Source organism: Gopherus evgoodei, chromosome 6 (genome assembly GCF_007399415.2).
Source record: "Gopherus evgoodei ecotype Sinaloan lineage chromosome 6, rGopEvg1_v1.p, whole genome shotgun sequence".
In the NCBI taxonomy this organism is placed as follows: domain Eukaryota; kingdom Metazoa; phylum Chordata; order Testudines; family Testudinidae; genus Gopherus; species Gopherus evgoodei.
In genome coordinates, this window is record NC_044327.1 from 14450269 (window position 1) to 14472224 (window position 21956).

Here is a 21956-nt window from a genome sequence, read left to right on the forward strand (position 1 = left end):
TAGATTGGGTTGGATAAGATACAACTACGTGATGGTCTAATTGACACCTGCTCTGTAATGCACACGCACAAAAGGTTACTTGTGCAGCATTCGCTTTGGCATTTCCTGACTTCTGAGCGCTTTAACAGAGCAATCTTCCCTATCCTCTCTGACAATTTCATACAATTTTGCTTATGCTCATGCTTAGCCTGTTAATCAGGTTTATATCACTATAGAACAGAAAACACAAGCAGAAAAAACAATCACATGTAAGACAAAGCATAAAAGCCACCTTGGGTAGGAAAACAACCTGCTGCTGGCTATTATTTCCCATAGGTGCATTTCTCTACTCATGCCGGGGAGATGTAATAATACCACTATCGCTTATGGGCAAATGTTGATCAAGACATTTATGCAGCACTTCATGTTCCCAAGGCTCTGTACAAACCGTGGGCCATGTTATCCCCTTCATTCATTGTCACCAGGGGAGAGCATACACAGCAGAATACCTACTCCTTTGATCCAAATTTAATTAGAGGATGTTGGAGTAAGCATATCATCATCCCCATTCCCTCTGCTGGGCAGAAGCCACATAAGCATGATCTCCATTCATTTGGCCCTCTTCATGTTCAAGGAGGCCTGGCTGCATGTGAAGGGTGAAGTTCAGGGGATAGCTGAGTTCTGGAGTATTGTCTACCTCCAGTAGCACACTGAATGACTGAAGATGCCCTGAAACTTGGGGACAGCCAGAAGTTTGAGGGGCCAGATCATCTGCTCACCCTTCCATGGAATGATAGGGAGTTTCCTAGTCCCTCCCATGGGCTGTCATGATTTGAGCCATGGACAAATTATTCCTTGTGACAGCCACACTCTAAGCAGATGGGGAGACTAAAATATAGAAAGGTGAAGACAGTGTCGGAGCTGGGAATAGAATTCAGGGGTTCTTGTCCCCAGGGCCCACTAGATCCAGTCACGTGTGGTAAGAAGCAACATGATCCTGCAGACAGAGCATCACACTAGGAGCAGGGGAGGGAGTCTAGAGCCCTAGGTAGGGTAGCCAGGCATCTGGGTTTTGATTGGAATGCCCAGTCGAAAAGGGGCCCTGCTGACTCCGGTCGGCACTGCTGACCAGGCCATTAAAAATACTGTCGGTGGCCCAGTGAGACCCCGGGGCTAAGGTAGGATCCCTACCTGTCCTGGCTGTGTGCAGCTCATGGAAGTGGCCGCCAGGTCCCTGCAGCCTCTAGACACATGGGCAGCCAGGGAGATCCCTGCTGTAGTCTCTTGACACTACTAGAATACAAACAGTAATAATAATTGCAGGCAGTAGTTTAAGCTAGTTCCATTTTGGGATGTTGTTTATCAAGTTTTCTTAGATTTTTTTAAAAAAAAAGCTAATTACACCAATGTAATTTCCACTATGCTCAACAAGTTGGGCCCAATTTAATCCATTTTGTAACTGTTTACTTTGACAGAGTTACAGCAGCGATGAATTAGACCCTATTTTTTAATCCTACATTGTTTACACAGCACTTTTGTGTTTTACAATGATTTTTATGCACGGAGAACCCAATATGTTTTTATTTGAAACTCTGCTGTATACAAATCAATAAACATACTCAGTAAAACAGAAGTAAAAATGCGTGTAGCTAGACTTCCAGGACTGTGTGATATAATTATACACAGGCTGTATTTTACTCAAACACTTTCCCTCAGTTTATATCGGGGTATATAACCACAATCAAAAGTAGCAAGAAATATTGTATATACACAAAACAATGACAAATGTACTTTGAAATAGTGAGTGTAGAAAACAAACCCTTGAAACCCTTAAATGTCTAGATACATTACGAACAGCAGGAAGATTGACCAGAACAATATATGGGAAGCAGTCTGGCCTAGTGGATAGAAAATTGGATTTGGACTCAGGTTCTATTCGCAGCTTTGCAACTGACCTGCTGGGTGAACTTGAACAAGTCACTTTTCCTTTCTCTGCCTCGGTTTCTCCATTTGTATGATGGCGTCTCCTTGTAAAGTCCTTTGAGAGCTACAGCTAGAGAGTGCTGTAGAAGAAGTGGGTATTAGTCATTGTAAAGCAGCAGCCTGAAGAAATTCCAGCAAAGCACTTAAGCGTGTGCTTAACCTGAAGAATGTAAGTACTATTAATGTGCTTAAATGCCTTGCTAAATGAAACTGGGCCATAACAGGGATAAAAACAGCCTTTGCTTTTACATTTTTATAATAAATCTCACAAATGTTTTCCAAATTAAATATCTGTTCCTCAGAGCTTTGCAGCACAGTGACTTCAATGAAGTCATCATTAATTGCACCCATGGAAATGCACTACCCAGATTGCAGCCATTCAAGCAGATGACTAATCTGCCTTGAAGAAAGGCTGGAAATTGCAGTTCAATGCTCAGCTGAAGGAGCAGGTTTGCAGAATGGTTCCCTGTTTTTGCTGACTCACTGAGGCAGGCAATAGATGACTGGTTTGGAAATGGCTTCCTTAAAGGTCCAGCTCTTAAGCTGAAGGTGCACTTGAAAATGCCTCCCTCCCAAGCTCTTTGTGCCAATCCCGCTCAGTCCCAATGGCAATGACAGGGCTTGGCCCTGTGAAAATGGAATGTTACGACAGTGTTAAGGAGGCCAGATGAAAATGAATTGGCTATAATGGTAACTGGACTCAACCCCCTTTTTGCTTTTCTTCTAACTTCTCAAGCATGTTTGGTTTATTAAAGAAGAGGCTTTTTTGCTGATTTCTACACCAGTTCAACACCCATTGAATGAATGGCAGCCTCTCCCTTGAATTAGATAGGACTTGGCTCTGGTCTATACTATGAACTTATGTCAGTATAACTGTGTCTCAGGGGTGTGGAAAATGGACACCTTTGAGCAACGCAGTTATACTGCAATGTAGACAGTGCTGTGTCGACGGGAGGGCTTCTCCCGTCACCATAGCTACCCTGTAGCTACCACCACTGCAGTGCTTTAGGTGTAGACAACGTATCAGTCATCCCTTGTGTTTCTCCCGCCCTCCCATTAACTTCCATTTCCAGCTATTGCATCTCCTGTTTTGAATGGAGTAAGTTGGCCTGAGTGCTCTCCTTCCGAGAGTGGAGGCATTTTCATCTTTCTTGAGCATAAAGAGAGTATTAAGGAACATCATTCAGGTACCAGAGAAACATTACATTTACACTTTTGTGGAGACAGCTATTCTCTGTAAGCTAGGTGCGCTTATTGACCTGCCATTAACACCCCTCAGCTGGCCACTTCTGAGATTGTTATGTCTGTTTACGAAGTAATTGTCTTCTACTTCAAGAAGTGATGTGTCACTTAGTGGGCACTGAGGGACTCGACTCTCCTCATTAATGCATCAGTTCACTGAAGCCTTTGATTCAAAAACATTCTCTTTCTCTTGGGGGGAAAAAAAACCCTCACAAGCTAAGACTATACAGTAAGTTTCTGACCAGTTTTAAGAGAGGACCATCGTAAATCATGACCCCTCATGGCACAGCATGGCTCAGAGCCGCCTTGCCCTCAGATCCCTTGGAGTTGAGAAATAAGCCATTCAGAGTCTTTGAACATTCCCTTTCTCCAGGGATCTAGTTCATTTAGTTCCATCAGCTCTCCCTAGAAGAACTCCCCTTCAGAATTCTCCCCAGCCCTCTGTCTTGGGGAGAGAAACTTTACTGACAGCTTTGCCCTCCTGGGGACAGGAGGCCCATGGCCCTCATTGTTGGAGCTGGGTTATAATTCACAGTCTCTATCCTTGAGCCAGGAGTCCCCAGCCCTCCTGCAGCTTCTTCCCCAGCTAGCCCCTTTCTAGTCACTCCCTTTTACCCATCACCTTGGAGACGGTAACTGGGACCAGTTGTGGCAGTGCCTTAGGAAAACTCCTCTCTCTAGGAGCACCTTCCTCCACCTGTGCTCTTTAGTCAATGAACTTCCCAGATGGGCTCTGACTCCCCTTAAAGGCCCAGCAACCTTCTCACATCATGCAAAAAATAAAATCCTCTGTTTGTTTATCTGCTGTGTTCGCAAGTTAGGCTGATCGCTGCTCACACTGGCCGTGGTTCACCATCCCAGGCCAATGGGGACTGTGGGAAGTGGCGCGGGCTGAGGGATGTGCTGGGCATGGCTTCCCGCAGCCCCCGTTGGCCTGGAGCAGAGAACCGCGGCCAGTGGGAGCCACAATTGGCTGAACCTGCAGATGTGGCAAGTAAACAAACTGACCCTGCCGGCCAGGGTGCTTACCCTGGCGAGCCGCGTGCCAGAGGTTGCCAACCCCTGGTTTATAGTAAAACTATGAATAAGTCTATTAACGAAGACCAGAGATTTAAGTGATATTAAGAAAGAGAAAACAGAGACAGGTATGGTTACAAATAAAATAAAACAAACACACTTTCTAGTGCCTAAAGAATAATTTTATCAAGTTTCAGTCTTTCCCTAAGCAATTTTCTCACATCAAGAAACCAACATCCCTAACTTTCCAGGTGAGGTGACCCACTATTCACAGGGTGCTGTTGCCTAAGTAATGGATAACTAGAATGTGTTTTTGCTCCCTTTATATTTCCCAAAGTCCACTGTCTCTGCCTCAAGAGGCAGGAAGGCTTCCTGGGGAGAAGACTCTGTATCTCACTTAACTCATTAAACAATTTCCTCCATTGCTTGTTAACTTGATTGAAGGAACATAAATTCACACCGTGTAGAGGTCAAGCAAATGAGTTTATTATGTACAGCGCTGACAGAATATCACCTTGCTTATTAGGCTCAGAGACACTGTTAATCAATTGATTACAATAGAATATATGGATTTTTCATGAGCAGGGGAAAGTGACGGGGTAGGCAGTTCCACAGCCCCGGATAGGTTTAGCAGCAAGACAAGATAGCACATTAGCCAATGGTTAAAAGGTTACATAAAGTCTCAGCCCATGGTCTTAAGTTGACAAGTTAACATTTAATTAATACTTTAATAAAATGTATTAGTATAAAATATATGTGTTGAATTCTGATTTGGGGTCCACAGGAATGACAGGTACATTCCTAGGGGTTAAAGCAAAGAAACAGTAAAAGTATATGGCAATAAAAATTGTCTCCTTTGTATCTTAAGGCAGGCATTGGTCCCTGGGAAAGGGAGGTGGGAGGAGGCCATATCTTATACTGACATGTGCCAACCTTTTATAAACTCAAGGTTGGTGTGTGGGGAGAACTTCTCTCTACAGAATAAACTAACACAGAAGAAACAGGACGTCTGTGTTCAATTTGCAACTCTGAATAAGGCACAATTATTGCCCCAACATCTGGCAATTTTGCTTACCAGGCTATCTTAGCAAAGCAAGAGTATTTTTGTTTATTTTGCTTTTTGTTAGGTAGTCACTATTTGCTAGACCTCTGGTCTCTTGACCAAACTCTGGACGTTGGGCCAGCAAAGAGCTGACACGAATCCATATACCAGGTTGTTATATAACAGCACATGGATTCTGACTTGATGGCTTTGTCAACCTTATATGTAAATGTACTTTCATTGTCCTCTGCCTGCAAACAACCCTGTCAGACAGTTAAATCCACATTCCATTGCCTTGGGCAGACTTCATTTTTGACTGCCTCCCAAATACATTTAAAAAACGTATTTCCAACACACCTACATAATTTTTTATACACAACCCCATATGTACAGCATGAAATGGATATTCCTGACCAGCACATTACCTTATAAGATATCTTTTGGATACACATTATGACCACATTTCAAAGTAGCAGCCGTGTTAGTCTGTATCAGCAAAAAGAACAGGAGTACTTGTGGCACAGTATGTGAGGTACAGTATGGAGAGACCTTCTGTCCATGGGTATTGAGGGACACTTAGGGTCACACTATTATGTTTCAGAATCCAAATGCACAGCCATGAGGTCCCACTCTTTGCTGGTGCAACTCCATTGAAGTAAATGGAATTCTGTCGGCACATGTATGGCCCCATGGCTCCCCCAAAAAAGTCAGAAAATGAATGGCTATGGAGATTGTGCTACCTCCCCAACCTTCTAGAAGGTCCTGCTAGAAGAGGATTCAAGCACTTTGCTGAGAGTCCACTGGTCTAAGAGAGTGTTATATGGATCTGGTGGATGAAGATGACTACAGTTCCCAGGACTGGCAATCCTGCACGGTCCAGGAACACAGCATCCACTTAAAAGAGAATAAACCATCATTTAAAAAAACACACTCCAATGGCTGAAAATCAATACAATTATCTTCTCTTTTATTTAACTGTTATATTGTTTCGACAGCCCTGGAGACTGGCAACTGAGGGAATTTGTTTTCATAGCAAATTGTAGGTTTCTTAAAAACTGGGTTGGTAAGGGAAACACTGACAAACCTTTACCAGCCACATCAGTGGATAAAGAAGGTATGAGAAATCACCAATGTAATTTGCCAGTGCACTTTCTTGATATTTTTTCCAAGGGCTGGAACCAATCTGCAATTGTACATTCTGTTCATAGACCCATCCTTGAAATATTACCTTAGGCTCACACATGCTCTTTACTGCCATCTGCTGGCCTTTAGTTACTATTTTTACTTTCTTATGAGGCTATCACTAACACTGATAAATGGAGTAAAAACATCACCAGCCTTCTCCCATCTCCAATTCCTAGATCTGTTTTGCAACAAAATGATTCAGATGTCAACAGTCTTCTCTACTTATTGAACGGTGGTGGGATGCTCATTCATAACCGATGCGCTTAGATCTGGTTATACACTGGGGAGAACAAAAACAAGTATTTTCCTGCATCATTTATCATGTATTTTGTTTTTGAGCAGCCAGAGAGCTCCAAATATCTATCAAATCCCCATGGATCTCCTCAATTTCCCTAGTTAGTCTTCCATGTTCCCTTTAAAGCTCTGCCTTAAAGCAACCTCCCCCCTCAGGTGGATGTAAGATAGCTGTAGATGTCCCGTTCAGAGTGAGTCAGTCCTGCTTACTGCATTTTCCAGAGGAGTTTCTGGAGGGCCACAGGAGGGACTGTTTTTCTACCAGGGGACATAAGCTGAGCTAGGACCCAAATTCATAATTTCCAGTTCTATACTTGAAATTGCTGCTTACCCAATCGAGCTGGAGCTAAAAGAGGCCCCTATAAGTACTTGGAAGTATCAAGTATGGGCCACTACTGGAGGTAGGATATTGGAGCAGAAAGAAAGCTGGTCTGATCCAGTGTGGTAATTCCTGTCTTTGTACATACTCAGTGTAATGTTGCTTAGTAGCAAACATTAAAGAGAAAGGCCATGTTCTAGTTCCAGTCACAACGTTGGTGTATGCACAGCTGTGCCTCTGTGTTAGGTATTATTTGCAATGCTTCCATTGTAGTCAGACGGTTAGGGCACGGTCAGTTTCCCCATCTGTAAAATGATCCTTGTTTACCTCACAGGCAGGAGCGGCACCAGGGTTTTTGGCGCCATAGGTGAGGGTTCTTCCGTGCTCCCGGTTGTTGGCAGCAATTCTGCGGCGGGGGGGTCCTTCCGCGCTCCCGGTCTTCGAGGCACTTAGGCGGTGGGTCCCGGAGGGAGTGAAGGACCCGCCGCAGAATTGCCGCCGAAGACCTGGAGTGCGGAAGGACCCCCCGCCGCCGAATTGCCGCCCCCCCAAATCCTGGCGCCCTAGGGGACCGCCTAGGTTGCCTAAATGGAAGCACCGGCCCTGCTCACAGGGGTGTAGTGAGAGTTAATGTCTGTAAAAATCCCATCTAATCTAGCTATCATGTGCTATCACTAGGCTATCAGGACCCTTATTATATATAATTGTCATCCCTGTATTTTTAATGTTTGCATTGGCTACATCATATAAAACCCTCAAAACAAGAGCACTTGCTCCGATCCCCCAAAGTGTTAAAGGTTCCTGATCCCACTGCCAAAGAATGATGAGGGCAGGGCATCTACTGCCTAGAAAATACCCACCCCTTAGATTAGGAAAGGAGGGCGCTTAAGCAACAGGTGGCGCGGGCAGGGGACTGGTGGGGGAAGAGGGCAGGGACGGTAGAATGCTGGTGTCTTTGCCCCTTAAAAAGATGACAGAGGGACGTGAGGATCTAGTGGGGAATAAGATTTGTGGGTATGGAAGACAGGGCCATGGTTTATGGCAGAGCTTCAAAGATTTGCAAAATTGGGATGAATTTGGGATGCATAATGGATCTGAACCAAACCTAACTCTGAGCCTTTTGAGGTCCCCCCCCACCCCCGCAATTCCTGCTTTATATTCTGCTACTAATTTTTGTTCCTGATTCTGCAAAGGATTCTTCTTGCATAGAGTGCAGCTGAAATTATTGGTTCTCCATGTAGACACGAGGGCAGATCCATTTACAGGATCAGATCCTTAGGGTTGAGATACCATGGGTGAAAAATTAGGCCTGCTCTATACTTAAAAATTAGGTTGTCTTAGCTACATCTCTCAAAATTTCACGCCATAGTTAGGTCAACTAACTCCCAGTCTAGAGGCAGCTAGGAGTTCTTCCATCAACCTAGCTACCACCTCTCGGAGAGGTAGATTATCTACATCAATGGAAAAAACCCTTCCTTCAATGTAAGAAGCTCTATACTATGCAACTGTAGCTGTACTGCTTTAGCCGCTGTAGTGTACCCTTAGATAAAGAAGGGTTTTTAACCATGACAAAAGCTTTCCAATTCTTCTTTATATACATTTCCTGCTCTTAGCAAGTGGCGGGAGCACGGGTGGCTGTTTCAGGCCACTCTTAATTTACTTTCACTGGGCATTAATCACTCTTCTTTAAAACGTGACTCTTACATTTGCAGTAAAATGTAAATCACATTCAGAGACTTGATTTTTGCTGTAGTTTTGACTGGGATGATGCTTTGGTTAGATTGCTGCAGAGGAAGATCATGATTCCAACATTTCTTGACAACATGGAGCTCAGAACCTGTGCTCTTGCCACACCGGGCAATTGATTGTCATTATGCAATAATAAATGAGCTAGTATGGTGATAATTTATTCACGCTAACAGCTTTGAACAGGTACGTTCCATGTAAACCAAATACCTGCTGTACCCCTTACACCACTTCAATTTTTTAATTTTGATTTTTAATTAATTTGGTTTTTATTAAATGATATCAGAATTGAGAACTGGCAAGTGTTCCCCTTTCCTGTTGATTTCAACGGGCATAGGAGGATGCTCAGCAATTCACAGGGTTAGACCCTTAGTTACAAGCCGTGGGGTTTTATAATTTAAATAATGGCAGGGTTAAAATAACTATGTGTGTTTAGTTGAAATTGAATTATTCTATGGGAACATATCAATTTCAATGAAATTTCATTTACAAAAACAAATCAAAGTAAAACTTTTCATAAGGTTGAAATATCCCATTTTGACCTTATCAATTTTGGTTTCAAAACAACATTTTATTTCAAAATGTTATTTATATTATAAATTGGAATGTTACTTTTTTTTAAAGTCACAGTTCCCTGCAGAGACTTCCATGCACTCTCCCTCATGCAGAATGGACATGAAGAAAGTACCTAATTAAAAGCACTAAAATCTGGGAATAAAAAATGTCAGTCACAGGTTTTTTGATATGCCCTGAAGTTTGTCAGAGATTTATTTGCAAAAACTTCATAGTAAGGGTGAGTCAGCTGTCCTGCTGAATACAACATTACATATAATGGAATACATGATGCAGCTCTTCTCTGTTTTACATTTTCTTCATCAGTATTTGTAAGTTGAATTTATATTTTAAATGTACTCAAATTTTAAGCCAGCATTCCAGATTACTACATATTTAACTCACTGAAACAAAGACATTCTTTTAAATTAATCAAAGAGGTTTAGTGTGTTCATAACAATGTTCATTGTTTTTAGAAAAAGGGAACAGTAATTTACTTTGTGTGATCTCCATAACAAGAGACATAGTTATGAAATTTCACCAACTTTAAAAAAATATGTTTCCAAAGATTTTAGGTATAACAAGGATTTTGTCTTACTAAGGTACTGATTTTGCTGGAGGGTTAGAAGTAAAAAAAGGGAACTCTTTGTCCAGCTATCTGGAAGGGAAGGACTGTTGTCCCTTTAAGGGCTCTCTTCAGTGGGGAGTGGGGGGAGAGGTGGTGAAGGGATGGACAGAAAGGACAGGAAGACTTGGAAGCACTTTTTTTTTAACTATAGTAATTAAAATGTGTATTTTAGATAAGGGAGGTCTTTTGAAGGATTTATTTAAAAAACTATGTCTGAAGATCCACACATTTAAGGCTAAAGATGATTGTGCATCTAAAACTCTATGCAAGCATTTTTTAGAAATGTGATTTTATAATCTTCACCAGCTCACTAATGAAATATTTTTAAAGCAAATTTTAAACTAAGGTCCTGTAGACTGACATGTTCTGTGTAAATATTACATTAATGCACAAATGTTTTTGTCAGTAAAGTCAGAAACTGACAGTATAAAAATTTATTTGGGCATAAGCTTTCGTGGACATCTGATGAAATGGGTTCTAGTCCACAAAAGCTTATGCCCAAATAATTTGTTAGTCTTTGAGGTGACACAAGGACTCGTCCTTGTTTTTGCTGATACAGACTAACAGGACTACCACTCTGAAACCTGTCAGTATATACCTTGGGGTTGGCAAATGCCTGTTAAATGGCTTTATTACCCATTGAATGTCTCTTTAACAGTTTCAATGTTGTGCTTATAGGTCTGGCAGGCTGGAGGTTTTTTCATTTTTAACTACTAGATTCCCTCCCAAGGAAGACTCACCAGGCTAGAGCAGCCATCTGTGGGAGCCTGCAGGAAGGGTCAGAACAGGGATAGGAAAACAAGCGGTGGACACTAAGACCTAGTGGTGCCCCAAATTTTCAGGTGCCCTACGCAGCTGCCTATGTTGCCTATGCCTAAGGACGGCCCTGGCTGCTTGCAAATGATCTTGGAGATGTGTTTATGGATGCAAATCCCCTGGGATTTAAAGAAGCATCATACCTCAAGAGCCTAGTTAGCCACTGGATGTCACCCTTGCTACACAGAAATCTTAAACTAAAGACAAAAGTCCAGAATTGATAGGACTAGCCTTTGACTCACATGAGAGACATTTATTATCAAAGTTTAGTTTCTTTCTTTGAGGCTGGTTGTTGATGTGCTGCTTAGGATACTAGACGTGGTCCAAGTTCCATGCTAGAGGTTCTTTATTCCCATGTCAGTTTGTCAGCTTTCCAAATCTATGTTTCTCTTCTTTTGAAAAATGTGGCACTCTACTTCACTAGATATAAAAGGCTATTTGTAATATCTCAGATAGTTTCCAAGCTGCCAGGTAACACTTTTCGGTAATTTATGAAGAATTTTCAATTATAATATCTATTTACTTATACTATCCTTGTCATCTGAGCAACTTAAAAGGTATGTCAGGGAAAGGAATTGAACCCACATCAAAAAGGAGACAGCAACTTCAACACAAGGTGACCTACAAGTAACTTTTTGTTATATTGTATGTGGAATATCTATAGATCAGTGCCTCAATTATATTAAGATAACAGGAACAGGACATGTAGTTCATTCAGATATATTGTAGATTTGCACAAACAAGGGGCCTGCACTGCAAAAGTATAACATATCATTTTTAACTACACATTTTTTGAGCAAGCTACAATAAAATGAACACTATAACAATATAAAGTGTCCTTACTTGTGGAGGTAATCCAGAATCACAGTCCATTCTTATCGTTACTGCTTTAAATCGTTACAATGGGAAGGCTAAAGTCTATCCTCTGTTTATGCTGGCATCAATCTGGAGCAACCCTTTTGAAGACAATGGAGTTAGTGTAAATGCTGGTCAGAATTTGGCCCGCTATCTGTTTGGTTCTGCTCTTTACTAGAGCAAACATTTTGTAAAATTCTGAACAACTTCATCGTCTGTTGGGACCAATGCAAAGTCATTGCCTCTCTCAGTGGCCCTGTCAGAACTTTCATGATTGTTTTATTTATCTGTATCATGCAACAGCTATAATCTCTCCGTGATCCAAAGCCTATTGAAGTCAATGGAAAGACTCAATATGGTTTCAAAATACTTTGGAACAGGCCCTTAGTTCCTTAGGAAGTATAGGCCTAAACTGTGTTACTCCAATGGAGTTATAGCACAGGTTAAATGTTGTGGGCAGTTCGTCCCACCACCTTTTCCATCATTTGCATCCACTCCTCAGATTTTCAGTCCCCCAGCTGCAGCGTGAGTTGGACTGATACCTGGATAAGTAGTTGGCAGTAGTAATTCTGAGGGACAGCCCAAGGTATAGGATCATAAGAAAGGATTTCATATGTTCAGAAAGAGATTAAACAGATCTGAGATACAAAGCAGTTGGGAACAGTAGTTTGTGAAAGAAATACGCTAGCTCAGAGCTGTGCTAAAAATGGGCTTTCTGGAATTTTGAAACTGTTGTGCAATCTGGTGAGTTATAAATACACTTTATTCTTGCCATTGAATAAAACTGTTTAAGCGTGTACTCCTGTAAATAAAGTAGACTCTGGTATGGCATCCTGTGATCACTCATCTTCCCCCAGCCAAGGAATAACACACTCCTAGGGTATAAATCTTCTGAGTTTGGGATATTGAGTTGTCTGGGTAGTAGGCTGAATGCTATGATCCCCATATTAAACTTCTTACCTGAGGGACAAAGCATATGCACCAGCCATTCCGTTCAGTAATTCATGATGTTTAGCTTTTAATTGCATCTTCATTTGATCCCTCAAGAACCAAGATTTTCAAAGGGAACTGATGATTTTGGGTGCCTAACTTGCGACACTTTAAAGGACAGCTGGTTTTCAGAGAGCGAGCACTCAGTGACTTGTGGAAATCAGTCCCCTTAAGGTATCTTTCATAAACAGAGTCATCCAGAATTACTAGTCATTTCTGCAAATCTTGGTCAGGTTTTTTAGGGCCTGTGCAGTGAGGACTGGTGTAGTGACTGAACAAATCGAGGCAAAGATCAGCCTGATGTGGAGGTCCGACCCCCGAGACCAACTAGTCTACCCACTGACCCCCAGAGCAACTACAGAGAGTGGAAGAATCACTGGGAGAGAGACTAAAGGCTTGTCTCCAGGGCCCCACAATGCAGACTATGGCGGTGTGAATAGTGCACCAAAGTGCTGCACTAACTTCCTGGGTGGAAACTGCAGGCATTCTCCCCGCTCCCCGGGCATTTAGTAGACTCTATGTTTTTTAAGTTTAAAAAGAAAAGGAAAAGAAGAAGAGGAGAAAAGGCCTTTTTCTGCATTCCCCATTGCTAGAGGATAACAGCCCCCACCCAGGGACATGCCTGGCTCTCCTGCAAGAAGCCGATTCCTGTAACGACCAGAGACGCTAAGGGGCTGGTGCCTGGGAGAGCCTCACAGAAGTGTTTCACCTGCCACAGCTCAAAGGGCAGTCTGCAGGGACTGGGAGCTGAAGTTAAAACTCCTCCTTATGGAGAAGGCCCTTCAGTCTCCAGGGGACTCTGGCGCTGAGCCCGGATCATCCCCGGAGCCTTTCACGTCAAAGAGGAGAGAGATGTGAAAGAAACCAGCAGACTCCCCCAGTAAAGGCTCATCAAAAGGGCTTCGAGTAGCTGTCAAGCCAGAGGGGCTCCCCAGTGCTACCACCTCGGTATCAAGGGCAGATACCCAGAAGGGGGCCTCTGCTGTGAGCTGTGCCCTGCGGCACAGGCTGTACCACCTGGAGTGGCACAGAGAGCATGTTTAGTACCAAGTACAACAAAACTCCTAACTAGGGAGTGCTCTGCACTTCCCCAACCATGGGTGTTGACAACATACTACAAACACTCCTCTGTGGTACCAAGTGAGCACATGGTAGGCACCACATGAGCTCTGGTACCCTGGAGACCTGTGGCTCCCGTACCTAGGGAAAGACAATTACCGTATCATCTCTAAAAGAGTGGCACCAACAAAACTTTCTGTACCAGGCACAACAAAACTCTCATCTAGGGAGTATTCTGCACCTTCTTAACCATCAGTACTGAAAAAGTACCATGGACACTCCTCCGTGGTCCCGAGTGAGTCCAGGGTATCACATGAGCTCTGGTAGTCTGGAGACTTGATGGTTGGGGAAGAACCGCAATCCCTGGTACCGAGCACATCCCGGCACCTTGAATTGCTCTTGGCACTGGGCCGTGTACCGCCATTACCCCAGTCAGTGCCACCCCTACCCAGTGACGAGTCTAACAGTGGCCAGGAGGAGATCATTTCCCTGACCCCTCATCGTGGCCCACCATCACAGTATAAGTGTCCTCCCCAATTCTGTTGAGCCAACTCACAATCATGGTACGGGCCCCTGGGTCAGTTAATAGTCATACTGGAGCTAGAGACAGCACTGGATATAGCTGATACAGCAGCCTGCCTGGTCTCCATGACAGTGGTACTGAGGCAAGCTTCTTGGCTACACTTTTCTGGATTGTTCAAAGAGCTGCAGATGACTCCCAGTTTGAAGGAACCAAACTCTTTGCGGAGAAGACAGATTACGCTGCCTAGGAATCTACACTGCGGTAAAGAAGAGAAGATGTACCTCTCAGCCACAGCACAGGTCATAACCTCCTCAATACCCACCATCTCAGTGCTGTTACGAGCCACGGTGTAAGAGGACCAGAGCTCAAAAGCCACACCCCAATCCATGACCTCTCAAACCACCTCTTCTAAGCACTTTTGACGGGTTGGTTGAGGGCCTGAACAATTATACCTTGCAACATCAGCTACCACTACACACTGGTCGTGACCCTTCAGAAGTCACCTGTCCTTACTTCACAGCAGTTGGGGAATATCACTTCTTCAGATGGGTCCTGGAGATTATTTCGAAGAGTTATACCATACTGTTCATGTCCCTCCCCTATCCCAACCCTCCTTCCCCATCCCTCTTCAGGGACCCTTCTCATGAGAACCTACTTCATCAGGAAATTTATCATTTGTTATGCCTCGGGGCCATTGAACCAGTCCCTGTGCAACTCAGGAGCAAGGGGTTTTACTCTAATTATTTCCTGATCACCAAGGAGAAGGGAGGTTGGAGGCCCATTCTAGATCTAAGGGCATTAAACAATTACAGGAAGGCGCAGACATTCAAGGTGGTCACACCTAGCCATTATTCCAGCTCTAGAGCAAGGAGATTGATTTCCAGCCCTTGACCTACAAGATGTCTGCTTCTCATCCACTGTAACCCCTAAGTCCTTTTCTGCAGAACTGCTGCCTAGCCATTCAGTCCCTAGTCTGTAACAGTGAATGGGATTCTTCCATCCTAAGTGCACGATTCTGCACTTGTCCTTGTTGAACCTCATCAGATTTCGTTTGGCCCAATCCTCTACAGTCCAGTATAGCGACTGGAGTTTATCTGCACCAACCTTGATGCAGTACAAGTGAGAGCATTCCTCCTATTACACAGACTCACCACTCTGGGAGGGATGCCTCCCTAATAGGCTGGGGAGCTCAGCTACACAATCACAAAGTTCAGGGCAAATGGCCTTCCACAGAAGTGACCTTCCATATCACTCTTTTGGAGCCAGGGGCTGTCAGGAATGCCTGTGCACACTTTCTGCCTTTCATCAAGAACACCCACAGGAAAGTCATGATGGACATAATATGACCTGTATGTTCTACATAAATCACCAAGGGGGTGGCAGATCTCCCTCTCTCTGCAAGGTAGCACTCAAACTTTGGAATTGGTGCATCCATCGCAATGTGCTCATCTTAGCTGTCTATCTACCAGGGATACAGAACGTGACATCCGACAGTCTCAGTTGGAATTTTTGTCATGATCACGAGTGGGTACTGAACTCAGAGGTGCTTCAAGATATATTCGCCCTTTCAGGAACCCTGACTACGGATCTCTTTGCTACTTACCAGAACAAGAAATATGCTCTTTACTGCTCTAGGGTCAACCTGGGGAAACATTCACTGGGAGACGCCCTCATCCTTCCATGGGATGAGACTCTTTTGTATGCCTTTTTCCAGTTTCCTCTTCTATCCAAGGTCTTGTTGAAAATTCAACAAGTCAAAGTGAGTTATTCTTATTGTCTCTCCTGGCCATGACAAGTCTAGTTCCCTTACCTGACACAGATAGCAATATGCCATCCTGTTCCTCTTTAGCACATTCCTCACCTGCTCTCTCAAAACAATAGGCTGATCCTTCACCCCAATCTGCAGGTCCTCCGCCTCCAAGCTTGGCTCCTTCTTAGTTCCAAGGCTTAGAGGCAGAATGCTCCGACGAGCTGCAAGATGTGTTGCTACCTGGCCAAAAGTTGATCACTCAACATACTTACCCACAAAATGGAAATGATTTCAAGTTTGTTGTCATGCTAAAAATGTAGACCCAACCTCATCTTCCCTCTCTCTGATTTTACACTACATTTTCAACCTCAAGAGGTCAAAACTCTCACTCAGATCCCTTAAGGCACATCTTGTAGTAAAAACAGCTTTCCCCTGCCAGGTAGACAGATACTCGGTGTTTGCTGATGTGTAGATTCCTTGAGGGCATTGGGAATCACTTCCAGCATGTGACACCGCCCACTTCAGTCTGGGATCTTAACCGAGTTCTCAGGGCTTTGACTACACCTCCCTTTGAGTCCCTGGCAACTTGCTCTCTCTTACACCTGTCTATGAAGACAGCATTGCTAATTGCCACCAGCTCAGCTAGGCACGTAGGAGAAATAGCAGCCCTGATGGCACACTCACAATTCACAGCCTTTTTAAAAGACAAAGTAACTCTAAGGGCTCGTCCAGACTAGGGGAGGAAAATCGATCTTAGATACGCAACTTCAGCTACGTGAATAACGTAGCTGAAGTCGAATATCTAAGATCGAATTACTCACCCGTCCAGACGGTGCGGGATCGATGTCCGCGGCTCTCCGTGTCAAGTCCGGAACTCCGTTGGGGTTGATGGAGTTCCGGAATCGATATAAGCGCGCTCGGGGATCGATATATCATGTCTAGATTAGACGCGATATATCGATCCCCGAGCAATCAATTTTAACCCACCGAAACGGCGGGGTAGTCTGGACGTGGGCTTAGACCATATTCCAAGTTTCTCCTTACTTTCTCTGCACTTTCCATATGAATCAACAGATCCATCTCCGTGTTTTTCCCCAAAACCACATTGTGACAACAGGGAGATTATTCTGCATATGCTAGATATTAGAAGGACACTAGCATTCTACTTGGACAGGACTAAAGACTTTAGGAAATCCTCTAAACTCTGTCTTTCATCCACAGAAAGCTCCAAAAGCCTTGTGATATCAGCTCTCCGGATATGTCTCTGGTTGCATTAATCACTGCTATCAAGGGCGCTATCTGCTTCTGTCCAGAGTCCATACGCACTCCAAGAGGGCAATTTCTACCTTGGTCACATTCCTTACAGATATCCCTCTCTCAGTAATCTGTAAAGCAGTGACTTGGGCCTCAGCCCATACTTTCGCAGAACATTATGCGATCTCTGAAGATTTGGACACTGACACCATCTTCGACTCCACAGTACTCTCTGTAGTGACTGACTCCACTCCGAAGTCCCAGCCTCCAGTGGTGGGTACTGCTCGGGAGTCACCTACAGTGAAGCACCCATAAGGACACTACTGGAAAAAGAAGAGGAAGTTACTCACCTTGTGCAGTAACTGAGGTTCATCGAGATGTGTGTCCCTGTGCTCCACAACCCGCCCTCCTCCCCTCTACTTCGGAGTTCTCTATAGGGCTCTGCAGTGGAGAAGGAAGAGAGGGAGGTTTGCCCACCCAGTGCTAAATAGCCTTGAGGCAGACCACGAGGGAGGGAGAGCACATGCGCAAGCTAAATGGACATTGCTACCAAAAATCTCCGATTAGAGGTGCAGGGTACACATACACCTACAGTAGAGCTCCCACTCAAAAAACCATCGTTACTGCACAAGGTGAGTAACTTCTTCATCCCTGGTTTGCGTTAATGTGGCCCTATTTGAGGAGGACTTCCATTAATACAAACTAGGTACCTTTTAGTTCACACCAGTGGCATCCCCACATGGCAGTTACAGAGCAGCACTTCAGTGTGCACTGCAACTCATACCCCTATAGTCCATACTGTGGTACAGGGTAAGACATAGCGTAAGAAAAGAAAGAAAGAGAAGCTATGTGAATGAACACCCCCATGTTCCACAGATTCCTGCCCTTAAGCCATTGCTCATTCCACTTTCTGTGGCCATAAAGATTGTGAAGGTTACTCCAGCTCTGGATTTGGATGAGTGGATTAGTTCTAGTGCCGCCTATAGGCCAGTCTGCTATTTAAAAAGACACATTTGAGGTTATGAGGGGTACCTCCTAGCCATGTGTCTTGATCAGTGAGACACACAAGCTTAGTTTTTGTTAAATATCCAGCTTTTTCACTGGGGAAAACTCTCAGATCTGGACCGGTGAAAAAGTATCTTTAAAATTTCTGTCAAAAATCCACATTCTCATGTTTCACTTTACATCCCACACTTTCTAGCCCATCCTGTTCCATGTTATTCGAGCCCACTATCAGATTACTCTAGGTTTTAAGAGGGCAATTTCTCAGTCATTTCAAAGCAGTTCCACTTGAAAGACGAGCACATTGGGCCATATGATCTATTGTAGCAGTACAATGTTCTCCTCTGGAGGACACCACTGGATTCAGTTCTAGGCATCTCAGTAGCCCAAAGTTGCAGAAGAAAACCCAAATGGCTTCAGTGGAATAGGGCCAGAAGTGAATCTGGCCCTAGAGAAGAGGCAGTTCAGAGATGAACAATGAGAATTATTACAGTGCTAGAAGATCTGACTTAGGAGGAAAGTTTAAAAGAGAAAAATATACTCAGTTTAACCAAGCAACAACTGGGGAAAGGAGAGAATATGACTGTCTCCTTTGAAGGATATAAGCATCAAAGGTGGAGAGGAGTTATGTAGAGTGGTAAAAAGCAGCATAAGTAGGAGTAAATGGACAAAAAATAAAAATAGATCGATTGATGATATCAGAGAAAGGTTCTTGACTGAGCTCTGTTAGACTGTTGTCAGTGGTGAAATTCACCACTAGACTGTACAAATCACAGGGTGACATACAATAGGGACCATTCTCCACTATTCTGTTCCATGTAAGTTCTTAGACTCCACTCATCAGGGTGGTATGTGAGTGCTTTCCGGAATCAGGAAAGTAAACAAATGACTAATGTCTGGCCAATCTGGTCCCTCTCCATTCCACTACCACCCCCTGGGGGAAAATTGTATGCGTAGGCTGATTTTGTTTCCCTTTTGAATAAGTTAAGGGGGCATATGTTGTATTTGAGAAAGAGCTGGGCTAATAGGGGATGGACTAAATGATTCCCATCTCTAAATTCTATGCTCTTTCTATGAACGTTCGTGTGTAACAGTTGCAGGTAGCACCATGTCTTGGAAATTTAAACCTGAAATGCTAGGATGAAAAAGAACAATTAAAATTGCAGGCTCTTACTCCTAGTGCATGTTTCCTGTGGATTAAAGTTGTGTAGTTATTTAGAATTCTCACAAGAGGGTGCAGTGAGCTAACATTTCTAATGATATTTTCAACAATGGACAAGATTGTGGTAGTGAACCATGGCAACATGCCATGTTAATTATCATTTTAATTTTATCCCTAGAGTTGATCATCTTGAATGTTACATTGTAATAGAGATGGTCTTTTTCTTAGGCTTGCATCTGTTAAATTAGTTTCCCTGATTGTCTCTGGTGGGACTTAATGGGGCTCAATTACTCATATAAGAGACACAAGAATAGAGAGGAGGATATATACAAGACATACCTGGTTATAGACATTATCCATATTATCACTGATGTTGATTAGGAGACAGCATGGCCAGACAAAGGGGCTTGTTTGTGCTTCATAGTTTCATAAGCTCAGCAATGTACTGTAGTGAGATGGCATGTGTCAACTCAGTTAGCTCAGGTCAGGTCACTGTTATCATGTCATCGTGGCACCTTGTATACTTAGAGGTAATTCCAGAAGTGAACTCATGTCAATCACATTGTAAATGTTTTCTCTTTCTAGCTGTGTCTCTGAGACACCGAGATTCAAAAGAAGTATCTTGGGGAGCTGAAAGAAGGATGGGACAATTGATCTGGATAAAATAAAAGGCCTCTTAATTTTGTCCCAGCTTCAGAACCAAACACTTGCTGAACCTGCTTTCAAATTTGGGATTGTTCAGAGAACTTTCTCCTTTTGTTCTCATATGCCTTAGAGTATTTAGGTTTCATTCTAGACCACAAACATAAGAGAGAGCCGGTTTTCCTGGGACTTTTTTCCTCTGGTTTGCAAATCCATCTGAGCATCTGGGCCCCAACGTACAAATCAGAATGGGATTTGTGCACATATATATTTTCTGGAATGATCTGGCTCCTGAATCTTTGGTGGCTAGTGGTTAAAGCATGGGACTGAGGGATCAGCAGAAGTGGATGGAGCTGGGTAAAATGAATAGTTTTAGAATGAACATTTTCAGAATGAAACATTTTGATTTTTCCTTTGTTTTTTATTATAATATCACCAAAAAAGTCAAAATGAAACGATTCTGTCGAAAAGAACCATTCTGACTGATCTGAAACAAGTTTCTTTTGCAGAGAATTTTGAAATTGGAACAATACCGAATTTCAAAAATCTCAGAATACTTTGCAAAATGGAATCTCCATTTTCCATTCAGCAGAGAGGAGCGTAAGGCCCACTGTATGGGGAAAAAATGCCACTATCTGCTTCTCAAGAATATAAAGTAAACATACAGGCCTTGTCTACGTGGAGGAGTTAGTTCACTGATGTGCACTGTTTGGTATGCTATATGTAAGCCATACTAATAGCGTGCACCTCTTTCAGTTCTCATCATTGTGTCTATATGGTGGTGGCTTGCAGCATACTAAGCATATGGCATTCTGGAAGGGTATCCCATGGTCCTTTGCTTTGCTGCTGAGCAGCATGCATTCTGGGATTTTCTCACTGTGCATTGTGGGCTGCATAGCAGAAGCCCGGGGAAGCCAATGGAATTCTGGGATTTGGGGTCAAAAGCAAAAAATCTCATGATTCCACTCTCTCAGTCTCATGCTTCCTCTCTTTCTGGGTGGGCTACATCCTTTTCAAATTGTTGCCCAGCATGGACCCAACAATGCTCCACACCGCTGTGCTGGCTACTGCAAATAGGCAGAGGTTGCTTTGGCTTTATTTGAGCTCTCAGAGCCAGGTGTCTTTGGTTTGACTTCTCTCACCACACCACTCAGCAGATGATGTAGCTGGGGAAGTGGTTCTTCCACTAGCAGCAGTTCCTCCAGCAGCAGCTTCAGCAATGGTGGAAGAATGAGGATGAAAATGAAGAAGACGCTAAGACAGAGCAACTGGTATTACAGGAGCTGTTTCTGGAGCAGCTTCACACCATGCAGAGCCATTTCTGGGCTTGGAAAACCAGTGTCAATTGATGGGAAAGGATTGTTCTGCAGACCTGATCTGGATCAACAGTTGTGAGAGAATTTCAGGTTGACGAAGGCAACCTTTTTGGAGATCTGTGCTGAACTAGCCCCAGAGCTGTAGTGGCAGCACACCAATGTGGGACAGATATGGGGAAGGAAAAAGAAAATAGCTGGATACGTGCTGTCTGTGGCATAGGCCTGCAAACAGTGGATGGTTATGGCTTTAGCCTGCTCAGAGCAGCCACCATTTTGAAAATGAGCTTGGAGAGCCCAAATGGACAGCATGGGCTGAGACATGCAATCAGGAGGCAGGGGCTGGAGACTCAGAAAGGCTGCGACTGCAGGGCACCTGGAACAGAAGCTATCACAATAATAGTAAACGGTAAAGATAGATCCTTACAGCTGTGAGTCCCACCACAGGAACTGCTTCCTCAGCCCTAGGCCAGGTTTCTGGAAGGGAATCAGGCTGACCTCTTACATGGCCATTGCCAGTGTCCTTAGTCCCAAAGAGATCCCAGCTTTCCAGGAAGAGCTCTTCACTGCCTTCCTATCGTGTCTCTTGCTGCTTATCTCCTG